Raw genomic sequence first — 19,231 nt, forward strand, 5'->3', positions numbered from 1 at the left:
TTTTAAAAGATATTCCGGAGCCTCTCTGCGGCGACAAATCCGTTCCGACGTTCTCTGCGAATATCAAATATTCGTTTTGTTGCCAAAGCTTTTTTCGCGAATTTGTATATGTAATAAGACGCGCAAAGTGTGTTATACCACATTTACATTTACATATATCACTTTTCAGATTTTTATCAAACAGGCATTCACGCGTCAAATATCCCGTGCTTATTTATCGCTGAAAAAATGTTTCGCAGGTGAATAAAGAGAGCGAACGCAAACCGAGCAAACACGCGAATATTGCATATGAATAATATTGCACTCCGCTCCGTTCTCCACAATTCTAGTTTACCTACCATGCAGTCGTTATCGATTTGTATGAATTATTAAACGGCGTTATAGTGCAATCTTGGCTCTAAATTTTGGCCCATCGAGTTTCGTAATGAAATTTCGTTTTCGCATCGCCGTCAATAATAACCCGAGCTCCCTGCAGCGACCCGGTTACAGGTGTTAGCTTAATTGCAAAATATCACTAGATATTTTCTCTCGTTCAACGGGGCTGTTTCACGATAATAATGACTGCACACTGTAGACGATTGTTATTCCGTCAATCGTCGAGAGTACCCTCAAAATTGCCGGAAAGTTTCAAAAATATTATTCAATATTCAATATTATTATAGATATACTGCTTTATGTATGGGTGATTCCCGCACGCAATCATTATCGAAATATTAATCGGGTCACAGATATTTCCTTTCATTGAACGGTTTATCTAATTCCCAGAAATTTGATGAGTCATTTGGGGATGAAAGCGAAGAATACTCGAGTGTATCAAAATCAATTACGTAATTATCGTTACGTTCGTCGGACTTAAAATTTATTCGAATGAATATGATAGTCCCAAATTTTTCGTACCACGTGGTAACTCGAAAAAATACTGATGATGGAAAATATCGTTTTACAGAAAAATCGAATTTGCCGAGGCGAACGGATTTAGGTAATTTTTCATCGTGTGGAATATTCCATTGGTATTATAATATGGATAAATCTACACAATCGTTGTACTGGCCGTCACTCTTTTTAATCCAATTTGTTTATTATTATTTTTCCGCCCTTTGTTTCTAGGCATTTCATTATACTTTGAATGCGGAACTCTGCTGAATGAATGTGATATCAAATTCTATTCATTGTCCCCGGTTATAATTGAAATTTTTTTTAATGCGGCTCAAGAACTCGCTGCTGACGTTATTTATGGAAAGTTTTACTTTATCTTGCTATGCAGGTATGAATGCGCCAAAGTTTTCAGTGCAAATCTACCAGTCCCGTATTTCATTATTTTGAGTTTCTAGCTGTTGTAAGTGAAGAAAAGTGTATTTGTTTAAATTTATGAAAAAGTATTGATTTTCTGTAAGGCAATATCAACTGCTACGAAAAGCACGTTATTTCTCTTCAAAATCAGGTAACAATTAATAATTTCGCATCTTACTGAAAATGATACTAGCCTTTGCAAATTTTTTCAGAGTACTTACGCCTTTGCCGTTTTCTGCACCTGACGAATGATCCGAGTTTGTTCGAACATCTAAGATAATCTCGCTGATCCCGCAGGACCGAAAACTTTTACCAATCAGGCCTTGACGCTCCCCGCATCCAATTTAGGCCTGCAAGTCCTTTTAGAATTAACAAAGCCCGAAATATCGCGTGGAAGTGCTTTAAAGCGGTTTAGCACGCAAACTCGAATCCCCCAAAATTGTTGGACGGCTTCGGTTCAGAACCGAACTAATCCCCCGTGTTACATTTTACGGCTAAGCCCAACTAAAACAAATTCAAGGGTTCGAAGCGAGGCCGATACGCCGTCAACCTTTTATTTTCAATCTGGAAATTACTTCCAATTACGCCGCCCATCGTCTCTTAACGATATCATTCCGGCATTTCAGTCACGAAATATAATCCGTACCTTTCAATTTTCTGGGAGAGTGTTTGTCTGTTCAAATGAAAATAAAATATGGCTGACTTTTGGGACAATTTGATGCTTCTGCAAAATGCTTGCGGATTTTAAGGGTGTTTGTAACTAAAAAAATTTTGGCGAAAATCGTTCTCTTTTCTTGCACAATCAATTTAATCTCCTGAAAATATTTTAAACTCACGACAGTTTTAAGTTCGTCCAGTTTTTATGAGTACAATAACAGCTCATTATATTCGTGAATTGAAACAGGATTCTGATACGAACAATGTTTTTTGTTTTTTACCAATAACATACAGTTTTCATTGATTGATTAAATATTTTTCAACTCTCAGCCGAGGACTTTGTTCGGACAAAATTCACCTCAATTAATTTTGACTGCATCTTCGAGTCTCTGTTATCCATTTTTTCACGTTGAAACTTTTTCTTGTTTAGACTTATATTTTTTAGGTCACAGTGCTTATCGCCTCATCGATGAGATTTCTTTTCGTTATTTTTGAAACTTGTTACGAGTCTTGTTTGCATTTGTTTTCGATTCTTTTTCTTTTTTTTTTTTGTAGAAATACAATCATGGCTTCCGTGTTATCGATCAAAGAGAACAATGCAGCCTCGAGTTGTGCGAACATTATATATATATATATATATAACTGCCAAGCTTGGTCGTAACAATGACGGAATGTTTCAGCTCTTTTTAAATCCGTTTTCCAGATCTCACAAATGCGGGGCTTCTTCCATGGGTTCAGAGTCGATTTCTGCCTCGATATTTTTAATTCTGATCCCGGAATACGGCTACAATACCCTTTAAGAGAAATTATTCACGCGGATTTTTCAATTTGCATTATTATTACATTCTTGCAAATCATCTACAACCTTCTATACAAATCCGAGATTTTCCCTTACGGAAAAACTTGCAATACATCGATGATCAAATGATGCGGTGTCTGTTAAATTCACTAGATGGACACCAAATTATTTTAAAGAATTTACCGTATTTGTAGATTGAGTTCCTTGATTTGTTGTTGGGCAGAATCGTGGGAGGTTGATAATGATCAAACTTTTAAAATATTTAAAAAACATCGATTTCATAACTTTGAAATGGCGTCAAGTTTAAGTAATAGTAATATGTTTGTCTTTACGTTATAATAACGAATTTCAGCCTCCTAGAATGGTAAAGTTTTAAAGTGAGAGCGCTGAAATTGTATTGAATGAATAAATCGCAGACGTTAGCAAAAAATAATTAATTTTAATGTCATTTTCACGACAGGCACGACAAGCTGATTAGGGAGCTATTTTTTGTCTCTGACGAGGGTCGCAAAAAGTACGACAGCAACAATTTTTTTGCGATTTTCCACCTCAATTAAACCATTTTGCGATATCATAACTGCGGGAAAAATGAAAACACAGAAATTCTTGTCATCCCGTAACTTTTTTGGGGAAATATTTGCATGGTAGAATATTGAGAAATATTGCTTAATGCTGGAAATTTGATATCGGTCAGGCGTGGTTAAGCAGCATGGGAAAACTTGAAAATTTTGCTTTGTCCCCGGTGTTTGTTGTAAGTACATTAAGCCTGTTAAAAGTTACAACAACGAACCAGTAAAGCAGCTCTCTCTAAAGAATAATAACAGCCGTCCTGTCTTGTGCACAATTTTTAGCGGTAATTGATTGTATAATTAACCGTGACATGAAAAAATAATTAATCGATGAACAATCTCTGTAAAAACACGAAATTCCACTCTGCAGTAATAAAAAAATATAACGGATCACGATTAATAATCAATATTTACCGTCATTGAAAAATAACGTGACGTGAATTCAGTCGTGAATCATTGGAGCTTTGGCCTCATTTTTATAATATTTTAAAATATTCGTAGTAACAGAATTAGATCACTGTCATTATCAGGTGGTCGGTTATTAAGTATGTACGAGATTTTCGAAATTACAGAAGGATTAACGGGGTTCAGAAAAAAATTTGAGCTTTCTAAACGCACCTTTGGAACTTCATTCTACCGTCACTGTAATTCTTCATCTGCACTTGAAACGAAGTTTCCATTTTCCCAAGCTCGTCCTTGAAGTATAGGTATTTTTGATTACGCACATAAAAAATTTCTCAACTATTCTAACGACTGTAAAACAGTTGAATAGTCTAAAAACTATAAAAAGTTTCATAAAGTTCGATTATAAGTGAAACTGTTCTGAAATGATACGAGCATCGTTATCTAGAAATTGTTTGAAAAATGTTCACCTGTTTCGAAAGCTTTATACTGAGATTCAGAAGAACGTTGTTTATTTTCAGATTCTTAGAAGTTTGGCAATTTTGTAGAGAAGAGTGATGAAAATTATGGAACAAATTTTGATCAAAATTGTTCCAATGTATCTAACAATAAATTCCTGGCGGTGAGTCGTTTGAAAAAATAGCCATGAAATTTTCAAAAAAAACTCTTAAACAGTGAATAGAATTGTTTTTTGCAATTTCATATAAAAAGTTTACACAAATCATTTGAATTTCGATAATGTTTTAGAACAGGCTTGGATATAATCATTGTCTGGGGACTTTAAACAGGCTTTTCACAGTCCTTTACTGCAGCTGTAAAAATCGTAAAAAAAAACGATGGTAAATTACGTTCGTAATTCCATCCAGGGTATATGATTAAAACTAAAACTTGAACAATTATCGCGTGCCTAGATGCAAACCTTGGAAGTTTTCTTGCCGGAGTACATTCTCTCTCTCTCTCTCCTCTCACTCTCTCTTTATTTCTGTCTTGGTTTGCCATCCAACAGCACGTAGGTGCTGGGATAACGTCTTCCTTGTTGGACCCGAGCAGGTAAACGATGTCTGCCCGTAATAAGCGAAGCGTTAAACCAAGTTAAGCCGCGTTGCGAAGCGACACCTCGCATAGCATGCAAATTGAATATGTCCTACGATGTTTGGGATCACCGTGCGCTGCATTCTCCAAAGTATGCGTGAATACACGCGCGCACTCACGGCATACGTGTGCATTTATATAGGTATATACAAGTAGTCGTAATCGGGTGGAAGTAGGAAGTGCTGATCCCTCCAACGTCGCAGGATATACTTTGTACAATATACATATACCTGCACCTATCCTGGATGGGAAAACAACTGTGCTTCGGTGGAGATAGTTGGCCTTAGAACCAACTCGCTAACTAACCAACTTCTCAGCCGTTAACTAACTGTCCCCAAGAACTACTTATATACAAACCTGAATTGCGCGTACCTGCACCCATAGACGGGGAGGCCACGTACCTTTGGATTCGTGAGTTGATTGGACTGCTGCAGGCCTTGCTGATTTTCTTTTTATCCATTCCTCAGATTTCGTTGCGTGGTTCAATCAAGAGATACTTACTTCGTCATTTCTTATTGCTAGCTTCCCCCTTACCGACACTCTGTATGATTCGGAGAAAATAGAAGTCGTTGTAATAATTTCCAAAAAGGAAAAGTTGAGCTTTTTACTTGGTACTGTAAAAAAAAAACAAATTCCTTTCCAATAGTTGTTAGAAAATTTTTATAAAATGGGGATCGTTACAACAACGGCTTGAGTACTGATAGATTCACAAAAAATTATAATGGGTCTGGGTACACATTTTCTGGACATTGCAACGTTAAATATGTTGCTTCAGATTTTACTACATTTTCGAAGTTGTATTGGACTTGAACTTCTAATTACCGTAACGATTTCAAGTAAATATAGGAAGTATAACATCTTCCCGCATGAATTTACTTCGCGTATGGCAAGAAAACAAATTGTGGTCAAAACCGTTTACTCTTGCTCCTAAAATAAGAGGAAAAAGTCTGATCCAGGTCTGTCAACTTTTTCTCATAATTTAGTTTCAAGAAGAAACGTTTCGAGGTCTAGAAAATCACCTTTGACTATTTTCACATTGACGTATGGGTGTGTGACCAATTTTTGTGGGACAAATTTTTGTGATTTTCATCTCAATACAAGCAATCCCTCCTATAAGCTTAGAACTGATTACATTTTTTTGGGACTTTGTGTAGCAGTTTCTTTCATTGCTAAAGAATTTTTATATCCCGGTTATTGATTTGTTGCTTGTACATTTCTACTGCTATTTTGAGCCAGAATTACAGAGTAATTTTTTTCTGCTTGACCAGTTCTTTAAATCTTACTTTTTACCGTGAATTTTAATCTAGACATTGACAATTGCAGATATTGTAGACTTATTGTCAGTCAAGAATTAAAAAATCATCATGAATTTTCACGATTCCATTTATCAGTTGGAGTTGAACCTGTCGTTCTTGTGATTCCTTTGGGCAGATTTAAAAGTTAAACGCGGCAACGGTCTTTTTGGTGTCTGAACTATTTTTTCTAAATTGATTCCATCAGGATTCGGATTACATTTGTTCATTGTTGTTGTTGTTAATTGATAGAGTCCAGATTGGAAACGGCAATTCAAAGTTAATTGAGTTCGATTTAATTGAAACTATCTCTCGATTCTGATATGGAAAAACAAGTTAGAAATCACACATGTAAGTAATAGGAGGAGAGTTCCGTTTTTAATAACTGTAGATAGTGTTATTGGAAAATAGTGATGCAAAGCACGAATTCGAGTCATACGATTCATTGTTGTTTCTGCGACAAATTGCGTTCGACTGACTTCATCCTTCCAGCTATTGTCATCCTATTTTGTTCACACGTTCCTTCGTGTACTACCAATAAACGGAATTATACTCTCCCATTATTACCGAGCGAGCAGAGTTCCTGACACGACAAAAGTTCGTAATAATCGTTTTATTGTTGCACGCTGGTAGGATCAGAAGCATTTCACTTGTCAGATTTCAATGTATCAGAGCTAATTTTGTTTCTAAATGGATTATCATCAAGGAATTTGTTTCGTAACTTTGACACGGTCTCTAATAAAGTACATAAATAATTTACAATTCACACTATCTGTAATAACTTGTCGTCACAAATTTTGTCTGGTTAATTGATCGTGAATAACGAAAAAGAAAATAAAGGGAACTTTATTAAGATTCAACGTCCTTAGACGTTTTATGAATCAAAGAAGAGGTTATACGGTATCTAAAGCGATCGGGCTTTTCTATTTGTAATTCATAAACTTAAATACATTTCCCATCTATTATCGAGGTGTGTAAATAATTTCATCCGTATTCAAGCTAAATGAGTTATATTCAGAGCAGTTGACTCGTCTGATATAATTTTTTTGAATCCGATACAATTTGACCACAATTTCTAATTTCAATGCTTTTTCGCCCGGTACCTATACGCCAGGTAAATAGACACGGAAGCCAGTCTGCAAGTGAAATGTTCTAATCAGTTTGATGCAGACCGCGTAACGTGTACGTGGTTGGCTCTTCACTTACGGTTGACTAATCGCCGATAGGTGGATGCCCGAGGGCCGACAATAGCGATGTATAAACGCAGGCGTGCGCGATTTCAGGTAAGCAAATTGACGCTGCAATCCTTTGATGCTGCAAGGATGCAAGGATATTAGCTGGAAGGCTTTGTGCCGTCATGGCGTACCGCGTTGCGGATGAATTTCATTCGATTCAACGACACACCGTCGTATTGTATCGACCAGCGGGGTTCAACTCGCGTTTGATTTGATCGTGCGTAGACGCCCCTCAATATTTCGTTGGCAGGCATAACGCCTAATCGCACCATAGTCAGCCTTTACCGACGGAGTAAAACATCACTTATTTTCGCTATTACCTAGTCGCGTAATTGCGCTGTCAGTCTATTACATAATATAGTCTATACTATAGATTATAGTAGAAGCCTATATAGTCCAATACTATAGACTATAGGGTAGTATAGTATGGTATAGTAGGTTATATAGTTTACTACTATAGACTACAGTCAGTCTTTACCGATGGAGTAAAACATCACTTATTTTCACTATTACCTAATCGCTTAATCGCACTAGTCAGTCTATACTATAGATTATGGTAGAAGTCTATGTAGTCCAATACTATAGACTATAGTCTAGTATAGTATGGTATGGTAGGTTATATAGTTTACTACTATATACGGAGTGAAATATCACCTATTTTCACTATTATCTAATCACTAATCGTGCTAGTCGGTCTACTACTATAGTGTATACTATAGACAGTAGTAGTGGTCTATATAGTCGACTAATGTAGACTATAGTCTAGTATTGTATAGTCCAGTATAGTCTTGTATAATATTGTATAGTATACTATACAATTTACTACTATGAACTATGGTCTGTCTTTACCGACGGAGTGAAACATCACTTACTTTTAGCGTTACCTACGCTTGCGCATCACTAATGCAAAAAAGTTACTTTTAGCACCATTCTACATACAATACCGAAAACGAATATCTGAGGAAAGTTTTGTTTCACGCAGGAATAATGCCAGAAAATGTATAACTCAATTACCACTTGTTGCAGGTATGCATTTCGTGGCGTTATTCTCACTTGAAACAAAAATGTTTTCGGGTGTTCCTGTTCGGAACTGCATGTAGAATGGCGCTATCGGTAGCTTTTATGTAATGTGATGCGTAAGTGTATGTAGTAGTCGAAATAGGCGATATTTCACTCGGTCGGTAAAGACTGACTATAACATCACCTTAAGACTCGGGAAAATCACCTGACCAACGGAGTGTGCAGAAGAAATGATTGGATCCATGCTGACCAAATACTTTCCGGGGCTCGCTGATGTTTTGGAAACAGAAAGTAACAAAGAAAATGTTGAAGGACATCGCAGAAGGAATTAGTCTCAATTTTTATCCTGTCTTTTTCAATTTCGATATGGGAAACGACGCACTCTTCAGATTTACGAAAAGGGTTTTGGGTATTTCTAGCATCAATCTTTTTAAGTATGTATAACACTTTGTATTCATATGCGATATGAGTTAATACTTGTTTGTCGGAGTTTTTTGGAAATTCTTGAAAATAAAAATCATCGATTAAATATTCACCAATTTTTGTGCAAGATTCAAATCCTTTTTGTAGTTTTTTTACTGCAAACTACATTTTTCCTTTAGACTTCAAGAATTTCTGAAAAATAAACCCGGAAAGCAATATCTTCATACAAATATCTGACAACTATTCCTACATCTTATTTCACGAATTTAAAATTTCAATAAGTCAACTTGATTTGAAGTAACCGTTCCGAAAATCTTGAAGAATGATGCGTAAAAATACGGATGTTTTCTTATATTTCGTTTGGCTATAATAAATATGCTACTTTTCATTGAGGAATTCATGCTTGTGATTCAAAATTAGCTACCCTACTTAATTACGTGTATTAATGGTAGTGTTGATATTTAAATATTCATCTATCCTCACTAGTCGTTGTTTATGGTGATTTGAAGCATATTTAGAGGTACGTAAGTAAAACAGAAACTAAATTGAACAGGAGTTTTAAAAGAAGTAGAAAAAGATATCGTAAGTCTTTTCTTTTTAGAACTAAACGTTTACTTTATATTCTTTATATTTTGTTTTTTCGTAAAAATTGTTCCAAAACCTGTAAATATGCATATCTTGGATAAAAATAAATCTTGATGTGCTGTAAAAAACACTAGTGTTACATTTTAATTCAACATACCTAAATACCTAATAGAATCATTATTATTTTAAGGGGAAATTAAAAATTACATTTCGCAGTCCTGTGTAATTTTTTTCATTCATTTTGTCAATTTTACCTTCTAGACACCGGATCAATTATAAAAAATACTAAAATCTGCAAGGCGCGTGTCTTGCTCATGCTAGCCAAGTCGATCTAGTTTTGAATACGTCATACGCTGATTTTCCAAAGTGGTACTTACAACTTCAAATTCGATAAGATAATCCGTCTTTACAGAAATTGGCAGTTAACTAGGGTCCAATTACCTGAATTTAACTAAGTCTGCTAATCATCAAGGAACATTGTCCATTGAAGGTGGTAGCTAGCTACGAGCTCACCCTTGGATTGATTCTGACACATTCAAGGGCACTGGTGTAGTCTGCTACCAGTCGACCAACCTGTTAGCAGACGACGCGGGTGATGCTAAACGTATCAGAATCAATCTAATTTTAAGGGATCGTACGGAGACCCTCCAGGATTCTCAAAGACATCTGCCGAAGAGGCGACAAGCGTTTTTCCGTGGAAGATGTTGAGGTCGAAAATTGGCTCACAACACAAGAAATCTTTGAAACGTGTTTTCTAAGACTTTCGGTTTTGTCTCTTATCGGTAAACGTTCATCCTTGTGAGAACTCGCTTGCCTCGAAATATTAATCATTTGAAAATGCGAGAGACAGGATTGGTAAATAAAAAGTAATTTCGGAAGGTCTCGAACATGGCTGGGAGGTGGTTTCAGTCGCAGAATGGCGACCGCTGATCACCCGCAAGGTTCACATTCGGTAATCATGGTCCATTGTTCGTCGACTGCGTTGGTTGTGACGTGTTTCCAGCATCGATCGGAAGCCTGCGGTTTACGGCTTCTGTTTTTTTTTTTCTTTTTTCGCTTTCTCTTATTTCCGCCTCACCTCCAACGTGTCGCTACATCGTCACGTCCGGTGAAAATCATACTGCGGTAAAAGAATCTAACACTTGTAACGTTACGCCAGTTGTTCCAACGTCGAAGTACGAAGAGGTCCGACTCTTGGTGAAAATGATTTGACTGAAAAATTGACCGTTACATGGACATTGACATCCAATGAGCTGCGACATCCAGTCAAGTTTGGGGAAAAACCTGCAAGAACCTGCCTCGTTCAATGGATCGTAACTCGGAAAAAGCTCTACGTGGCGTTATGTGAAGACTTTGCTCGTTGGCTAGGTCAAACAACTCGGATGCACGGTACAATGTACTGAAAGTACTGGTGCACAAATATGCTGTTCAAGATTAACTTAGAAAATGTTAAGAGGTGGTTGATTGTACCATTGACACGAATAATTGTGATACTCGAAACGACGAGGACTCGTTACGTGACATTCGGAGCCTCGAGCAGAATTCCACTTTTCAAAATTTCATTTTTCGTAACACTGATAGTATCGTCACAACCTGGCTAGTATCCTAGCGTCTACTCATCATTCTGCGGTAATGTTGCAGCCACACAGCCACGCCATAGAAGAGATTCTGTTTCCGCCGAGGGATAATTAGACCGAGTTGGTTGCTGTCGGCGGTGAAGAGGACCTTTGTGTGTCTTTGTAGAGCGGAGTTTCGCGTATAGCTCAGAGAATTAATTGAAACCCCACCACTTCGGGCGAATGAAAATCAAGGGATTATCTAACCCTCGGGCATGGCTGGAAGCACCGCTGTACTTTCCAAATACCATTCGCCTTCTTTTTATAATCTTGGCGAGCCCGTTTGCGTTTTGAAATTGGAAAATACTCGACCGAATTACGTCATTTGAATACGCGAAACTAATTATCGCGTGTTCGTCAATTGATCAAAGACACTTTAGATTGTACCGAGGTAATCCGACCTGAGATGTTTCTCAAATTTCTATTTTCGATATTAAGTTTTCAAGTATACGCTTCTTCGTCCGTTCATTTACGAATCTTAAACTCTAAGTCAAATTAGTAATAAAAACGAGTTCAGAGGAACGAATTTATTTTGATATTCAATTAACTCGCTCGTCGCCAAGCGATGTATATATATATACATATACATATATATATATATATATATATATATATACAATACATCACTTGGCGACGAGCGAGTTAATTGAATATCAAAATAAATATAATATATATATATATATATATAGCACATCACACCACTCAGAAGTTTTCCGAGTTTACTTTCCTTGGAAAACTCTGGGAGAGCAATCAACGATTTTATATTAATTTTGGTAATTTTGTTTCACGAATTTAACGAGCTATGTATAAATATACTCATACATCGGAGATTAAAATTAATTTATCCCAGGTTAGAAATAAATCGAATATTATATCTATACCTAAATACCTACCGCGAACCGTGATGTGATCGCCAGAACCGTGCTGGGAATAATCCTGCAGGCTTATATCGTTCACGTTTCCGAGTTTCTGTCAGGATGAGCAGGAGGAGAACCGAGTTCGAGGATCCGAGCAAGGGGATAAATGGGACCAGAGATATTTTATCCTGACTGTTTTACAGGATGAAATTGTTTCGTGTTGCAGCTTCTTCACGCTCGCGGTAATCTGAAAGTAATCCAGATGAAGTTCTTCGTTTTTTGAATTTCTTTTTTGTTGCGCAGAAGAGGGCTACAGTTTTATTTCACCAATAAAATCAGATCAAAAACAGCAGAGTTTAATCATTTTGCACATTTTGATTATAATACCTTCTTTTAGATTTTTCATACTTTAGCTTATGTTAGTCGAATTTACTCAGATTCATTTTTATCACACAGTAGAGATATTGTTTCATTCATTTTCGGTATATCGTTGGTGTAAATAAAAGCTTGTAGTTTTCCGAACTTCTGTTTCAGACGGTAAGGCCCATTTATCCTCCATGACGTGAAATCGTGCGTATTCACTAAAAATCTTTCGGTGACATCGAAGGTAAAAAATTCGCAGATCTTTACTAACCATTGAAAAACAATAAATCCCTCTGGGTTCCTATGTGGCCAGCTGATGCAAGTTCCGTATCTTCCTCGATGAAATTAGTTTCCGAAATTCCGAAAGTGCAAAAATGAGAAAATTTAAAAATCTGCAAAAACGAAATTCGGAATGATTTAAGATTTTCAGTTCCGTGAATTTTTTGCTGGATAAGATTTCATCACTTTCAACTTTCTTTGTTTTGGATTTTCGATATTCTTACGTTCGGAATCCTGGTCACAATGATTTTCCGTCTTTCTGATTCTTTACATCCACTCGTTGAGTAAACTACGCTGTGCGAGTATATTTTAACTATCGGAATTTCACTCTATCGAAACATTATTTTCCGATATTTTTCTCTACGGGAACTTTACTTTTCGGAACATTGGAAAACATTCGCAACTTTGTTGTTTCTTCAAATTTCGATATCTTTACCTCAAGTTTCACCACCAAATAATTCGGAAACAGGCGCTTTCGTAAATTTTAGAATTTGGAACTTCAATCCAGCCCCGTGCATTTGTTCACACGCCGCCTGCGGAATCACTTTGACCGTGTGCACACATGACGAACGATGTACCGTGTTGTGCAGGTTTGTCGATGCAGCATAAAGTGTTCCGCACGTGCAAACAAGACCCTCGGGGGATGCAGAGCCGATCGTTGATTGTATGCTGTAAACCGGTTAAATTTAACGTTCTAAATTCCATATATTGTAATACGAAAATTTCTATCGCCATCGCGCCTGTACGACATTTACGTTCGAGGTACGAATTGGCACGAAATTCGTTAATCGGTCAAATTTCCCAACAGACATATTTGGGTTCGAATCAGGTCACACGTCGCGTTCCGCGTGCGAAACGCATTGTAAAAAACAAGAATTCAAATTTCAAACCGAGCGGAGTCTATGTTCCTGTGAGACTCTTCGTAGGAGGGAATGCAAAAAAAAAAAAGAAAAAAAAGGGAAACGAAACAAAACGAAACTTTTTTTTACCCTCGGTCGCTAACGAATCCGGCAATGCGCAGAGCCGCGAGAAACACGATTATGCAAAGATTAAATTTCCAAGTCAAATTTCGAAGTAAGTTTAATTGTCAAGCATATACCTATCCTCGGGCGAATGCTTTATTAGTGCCGCCCCGGATTCTCTCCACCTACCCATACACACACATAATATACTGTCTGCGCGTATATAGGTGTATAAATTTTAATTCATATAGAATCTTGGGAAATTCATGAAGGGCATTCAAGTGACCTCTAAGTATTCCAGACTGTCTCATGCGATATGTACATAATATTCTGCAGCATCTCGCTTTTCACTTATTAATTAAACCTAAGCTGCTGTCTCAGCCGCTTTTGTCCGAGATTCATGAATTAATCACTATTAATTTCAAATCCAGTTATTCCAGGCGTCAGAGTTAACGTGGTGGGGTTTTTTTAACACCCGCGGATAAGAATCGTGATCGAAGTAACGGTCGTTTGTTTTCGGAAGGTTGTCGACTCGGATTCGTTGTTTTTATAAATAATGAAGCCGTTAAACGTTAAACAATCAGCTATGTACGAAGGTAAGGGAGGGAAACAGCATTTGCAGCTACGGTAATTTCAACGATCCGAATAAACACCTATACCTACCGATTTTATTTGCATATATCAACGGATGAAAGATCTCTGTCGTAAAACCGTTTTCCCGCAGTATAATTAGAAGAGCTTTTATTATACTTCGCACCCGGTGTAGCGAGGCGAAAATTGCTTCAAATATTCTCGCTTTGACGAGACGATAACAACTTGTATAATTGTTTCTCGTAATTCAGTCAAATCTCTCCGATTTTTGACTAATTGACGAGTTACGACAATTAACGTCTGGATAACTAGGCGTTGTGGACGGAAAATTGAAATGGTTTCTTTTTTTTTTTCCATGAATAAATTAACGACTAGACGAATTTTACAGGCATGACGAATGCCGAACAGTTGGTCCTTTCGTCATTAACGGAACGAGATAAACGGTGTCTCAACAGATCGCGATATAAGACTGAAAATCAGAAATAATAATCACCTACGTCGATGAAAAATTTTTAAATCGACAAATGTGTGTTTGCGACGGTGGCTCAGGCAACGATTGTAAAACGTGAAGTTTTGGGAAAGCGTAGATACTCGAAAATCTTAGGCGCAAACTACGTTCGTTAACTTCATTTTTTTACATTGGTATGAATGAGCAATAGTAAAAAGAATCCAGTAATGAATAAGATGAATTAACGTAAAAGACATAAAGAACAAGATTATTTCAATCGGAACGCTGCACGCTTATCATGAATAGCAAAAATTTTGAATGATACAGCCTGGAAACCTGAATGTTAAAAAATAGTTTATAAATTTGACTTCCCAGAACTGATGGAAATATGACCACAAGTCGTGAGCAGTTCGAGAATATTACTATAGACTCGCGGAAAAATTTTTGCTTTAGAAATAAAAAAAACAATTAGTCGATGCATTTTGTGAAACATTTTATCGTGTGAACGTAATATTTTGATTTACGTATAAAGATTGATGAAATAATTATTCAAAATCGCGAACAAATATAGTTGAATAAAATATATTCAAAAATATGAAATCTTCATTTTAATTTAGTCAATTTAACAAAACAATACTTCTTTCATGGTATTATTGGAATATTGAAAACCCGCTGATATATTCAACTAAATCGCTTCGTATTGTTAGCTAAATCTATCGGTGAATAAAGATTGGTGGAATTTACGAAATCGTAAAAGCCACTAATTGATTACCGCTGTCAAGTGATACGCTACATCGTAAGTCTACAAAATTGTTTGTTGAAGTGGTAAAAACTGTCTGTGACGCGTCAAAAATCCTCTCTCGCAAGAGAAGTAAAATGAGCAGTTATTAGAACGAGCTCAAGGTATAATTCTAGCGTAACCACCAAAATTAAATCATTCACTACAAAAATCAATTAAACTTTTGGTTTGCGTGGGTGATGTAACAGTAAAGCTCGCGAGTGTTTGTTCGGCTTATCTGAAAAGTTTGATCCCTTTCACCGAGAAATTTCTCGAAATTTTCCGAGCATAACGACCAGACTTTTTGGGGATCAGACTATTTCGGAGTTTACGATGTCCAGGACATCAATGCAGCAATGTTATTATTATTATAATTGCTATCGGTACTTTCATCACAAATTCGGTTCTGATTGTGATATGAAATAGTCGCTGTTGCTTCGTAGTATATTCTCCGCGATGGGAATAACGGGCGAGAAATATTCGGGTATGATATTGATCTACAAGATCCACCAAATACTGGCCGAAATCATAATTACCTTCGACAAATGCCGACATTATCGAAAAATTTGAAAATAATCCTGTAGACTATTTGGATGTTCGTTCTGGTGAAGTCGGATTCAGAAACTTTTAATCGAATCTATGAATTTATTAACGCCGAACGGTTTTTCACCGCATGAAGTAAAGTTGACAATAGAAAGTATCTAGATATTCCGCTTTGTAAATTAAATTTATCCGGATGATTATGCAATGGTAAAAAATTGAAAATTGCGCCGACAGAAGAGTATCTTATCAATTTTATGTAGAATCATTCAGAGTAAATTCGAAACAAAATTTTAAGGTATCGTTGCCGGGAAAATCTGTCTGCATAAACGATGAAAATTGAAGTCATAAAGATTGTGCAACAAATAGGCTATACATTAGACTGGGCCAAAAAAATTGACTATTTTTTTTTTTGAAAAATATATTGAGAATATCATTCAGTATGGCAAAAAAAAAATTTCATGAAATTTTAAGCCCTTAATATTAACTTTAAGAGGTCTATCATCGCTATTTTTGATTTTTAGTAATAATTTGATGTTTTACGTCAGAACTGTCGAAATATTGAAGTGAAAAAATTTATGTTCACTTATCCCTTTATAAAATTAAATTCCCTACAAAAAAGGTCTGATTATAGATTTTTGTCAGACAAGCCGTTTCCGAGTAATTAAGCTTAATAAATTAATATAATTAATCGAGAATTAATCGAGAATTAATCGAGAATTAATCGAGAAATTATATCAATTTATTAAGCTTAATTACTCGGAAACGGCTTGTCTGACAAAAATCTATAATCAGACCTTTTTTGTAGGGAATTTAATTTTATAAAGGGATAAGTGAACATAAATTTTTTCACTTCAATATTTCGACAGTTCTGACGTAAAACATCAAATTATTACTAAAAATCAAAAATAGCGATGATAGACCTCTTAAAGTTAATATTAAGGGCTTAAAATTTCATGAAATTTTTTTTTTGCCATACTGAATGATATTCTCAATATATTTTTCAAAAAAAAAAATAGTCAATTTTTTTGGCCCAGTCTACTATACATACAAGAAAGACCAAGGTGTCTCTATTCATAATTGAAATCGTGTCAATATGCAGGTTCCAGGGAAAATATGCTTAATTCATGTTGTAGAATTCACTGCTGTATAAAGTTTGCCTCGTATAACTTTGATAAAATGTGTGGAGTCAGCTTAAATAACTCAAGTGTGCTGCACATTTTCGCATAAAAAAAATAAAGTCGAATTTGCTAAAAGTAGGCTGAATAAGAGTACTGTACACATTTTTACCTGCAGATAATCCGTTGGGAAATAAAAAACTTCTCGATCAAGAATTTCAATGAATACTTACTACGATTATAAAAGAAATAAAAGTATTGTACTTCTGAGTTTTAAGCAAGTCGATAAGTCGAATGAAAAAGAAAATGTTTGTACTCTCATAATTTCCTTTACCAAATTGGATAACGCGAATGGCCAAATTACTTTTTCCTCTTTCAAACCATTTTACATTTTCCACGTTTTCTTTATACTTCCCCTCTCTCTCAATTTATTTCCTCTGGTTCCTCTCCTTTTTAAATATATTTTTTCCAGCCCGTGCACATTGTTGGCGCTACAATATCTCTCTTTCTCTCTCTCTTTCTCTCTCACCCTCACTCTCTTTCTTTGCTTATCGCACCTTTATCTCCGGTCGTCGGTTTTTCCATCGACTTTTTTTTTCTTGTAACTCGAATTAGCACGTGCCTAACGTACATACGTACATACATACATAAATACACCCTCTTGTATACATCTTATATTTGCATGTAGTATATGAGATATACCGATCCATAATACATGTAGAATGCGTGTGTTTATATATACATATATATATATATACACATATCCAGGCGTGTAGAGGAATACAAGAAGAGACATCGTTCTAATTCGTCTGATCGCCAATTAGCCAATTAAGGGTCTGAAAGCATAAAAATTATCAATTTTAAATTTGATGGGCACTTGCCCATTATTGACAAATTATACGCAGAAAAACGCAGGAAAGATGAAAAAAACTTGGGACCGATTGCCTGCTTCGTCGTCTGCTAAAATTCGATGCGCACGCGGTATAATTCAAGATAGCTACTTGCCAGGGTGACCAACTGTCTCTAACCTCAAACATTTTGCCAGTTGATAAACGAGCACAACTGCTAACGACAAATGTCAAAATATTTTTGAGGTTATCTTTACGACGACTGGTCACCCTGGCAAAGAGCTGCTCTCGGATTCTAGCGCATGCGCATTAAAATTTAGCAGACGACGGATTATGCAGTCGTTAAAAATTCACTCTGTATATACCTACGAGAGAATCGGAGACTGGGCAGATTCGATTCGAGTAAGTCAAGCTCAAGCATGTAGAAGAAAAATTGAGATCATAAAGAAGGAGGATGAGAAGAAGATCCGCCGGAAATATAAGCCAGACAAAATTCACTCGGGGAATAAAAGCGAGGATCCTTATCCTGCGCGGAAATACACACGAAGGAGAAAACGTCCTCCGGCATCTGGGTATCATCGCCTCCAAGGCCTGTCAGCACTGACGACTAGGTGAAAAGTTTTTGACTGATTGTTCTCCTCGAACCGAAGACCAGAACTAACCTTTCTTTCGCCCTCCAAGTTGTCCGTCCATTAGACAAACTGCACTAAAAATCGCATCCGCCGCAACAGCGTTTATTCCCTCCTCGATTTCTCTTCTCCTTTCTCTCTCTCTCTCTTTGCCTTTCGTTTATTGCTTCGCCAAAGCAGAAAATTATCCGTATATAGAAGATATTTGCCCGAGCCATCTCACACGTCGGTCCCTGAGGAGGATGTAAGAGACGGTGACCGGGGAGTAGCCAGGAAATGGTCTCCAGGATGCAGTGTCTCGCCTCTTACGGGTTCCCAGACTTCTTCGAACCATTTTAACGGACTCGGTAGAATATAGCACGAGAGTAGAACCACCCCGTTATTTCTTTCTCCGTTTCGACTCTCGTCGAGGTCGCGGTTTTGTTCTTTCAGGGTTTCTGGTGTCCCAGAAAATATATATCTATACATATTGCTTTTTGTTCATTAGCTGTTGAGGGGGCTTCGAATGTTCGCTTGTTTGAAAATAAGCTGCAGCTTTGTTATTCTGGAAAATATTCCCATTGTTGCAACGCTTCCAAAGCGTGAATAACTAATGCAAAGTAAAATTTCCCTGGACTTCTCATCGTTTAGCCAACGGGGAATTATTTATCGCAGTCAAAGAATTACTTCCGTCGTGTACAAATTTTTAGGCTTCAACCTTGTCTAGTAACCGAATATGCCTTGTGAATTTGAAGTTTATACCTGTCATATACGATCGTTCCACAGATAAGCAAGTCCGATTTAAAAAACAGTGCGTCAAACTGACAGACGGACATTTTATGGAAACCCGATTTTCTTG

The 19,231-nt window shown here is 36.6% G+C and overlaps 1 long non-coding RNA gene across 1 annotated transcript; it reads right to left on the reverse strand.

The window, feature by feature from the left end:
• Positions 1 to 1,317: 1,317 nt before the first annotated feature.
• LOC124180045 lies at positions 1,318 to 18,100 on the reverse strand. The gene is made up of 3 exons (XR_006870194.1): positions 18,028 to 18,100; positions 7,228 to 7,237; positions 1,318 to 1,327 (listed from the first exon to the last, which is right to left on the reverse strand). It is a non-coding gene; the product is annotated as an uncharacterized LOC124180045 (long non-coding RNA).
• Between the last annotated feature and the right edge of the window lie 1,131 nt (positions 18,101 to 19,231).

This window comes from Neodiprion fabricii, chromosome 4 (assembly GCF_021155785.1).
Source record: "Neodiprion fabricii isolate iyNeoFabr1 chromosome 4, iyNeoFabr1.1, whole genome shotgun sequence".
Taxonomy (NCBI): domain Eukaryota; kingdom Metazoa; phylum Arthropoda; class Insecta; order Hymenoptera; family Diprionidae; genus Neodiprion; species Neodiprion fabricii.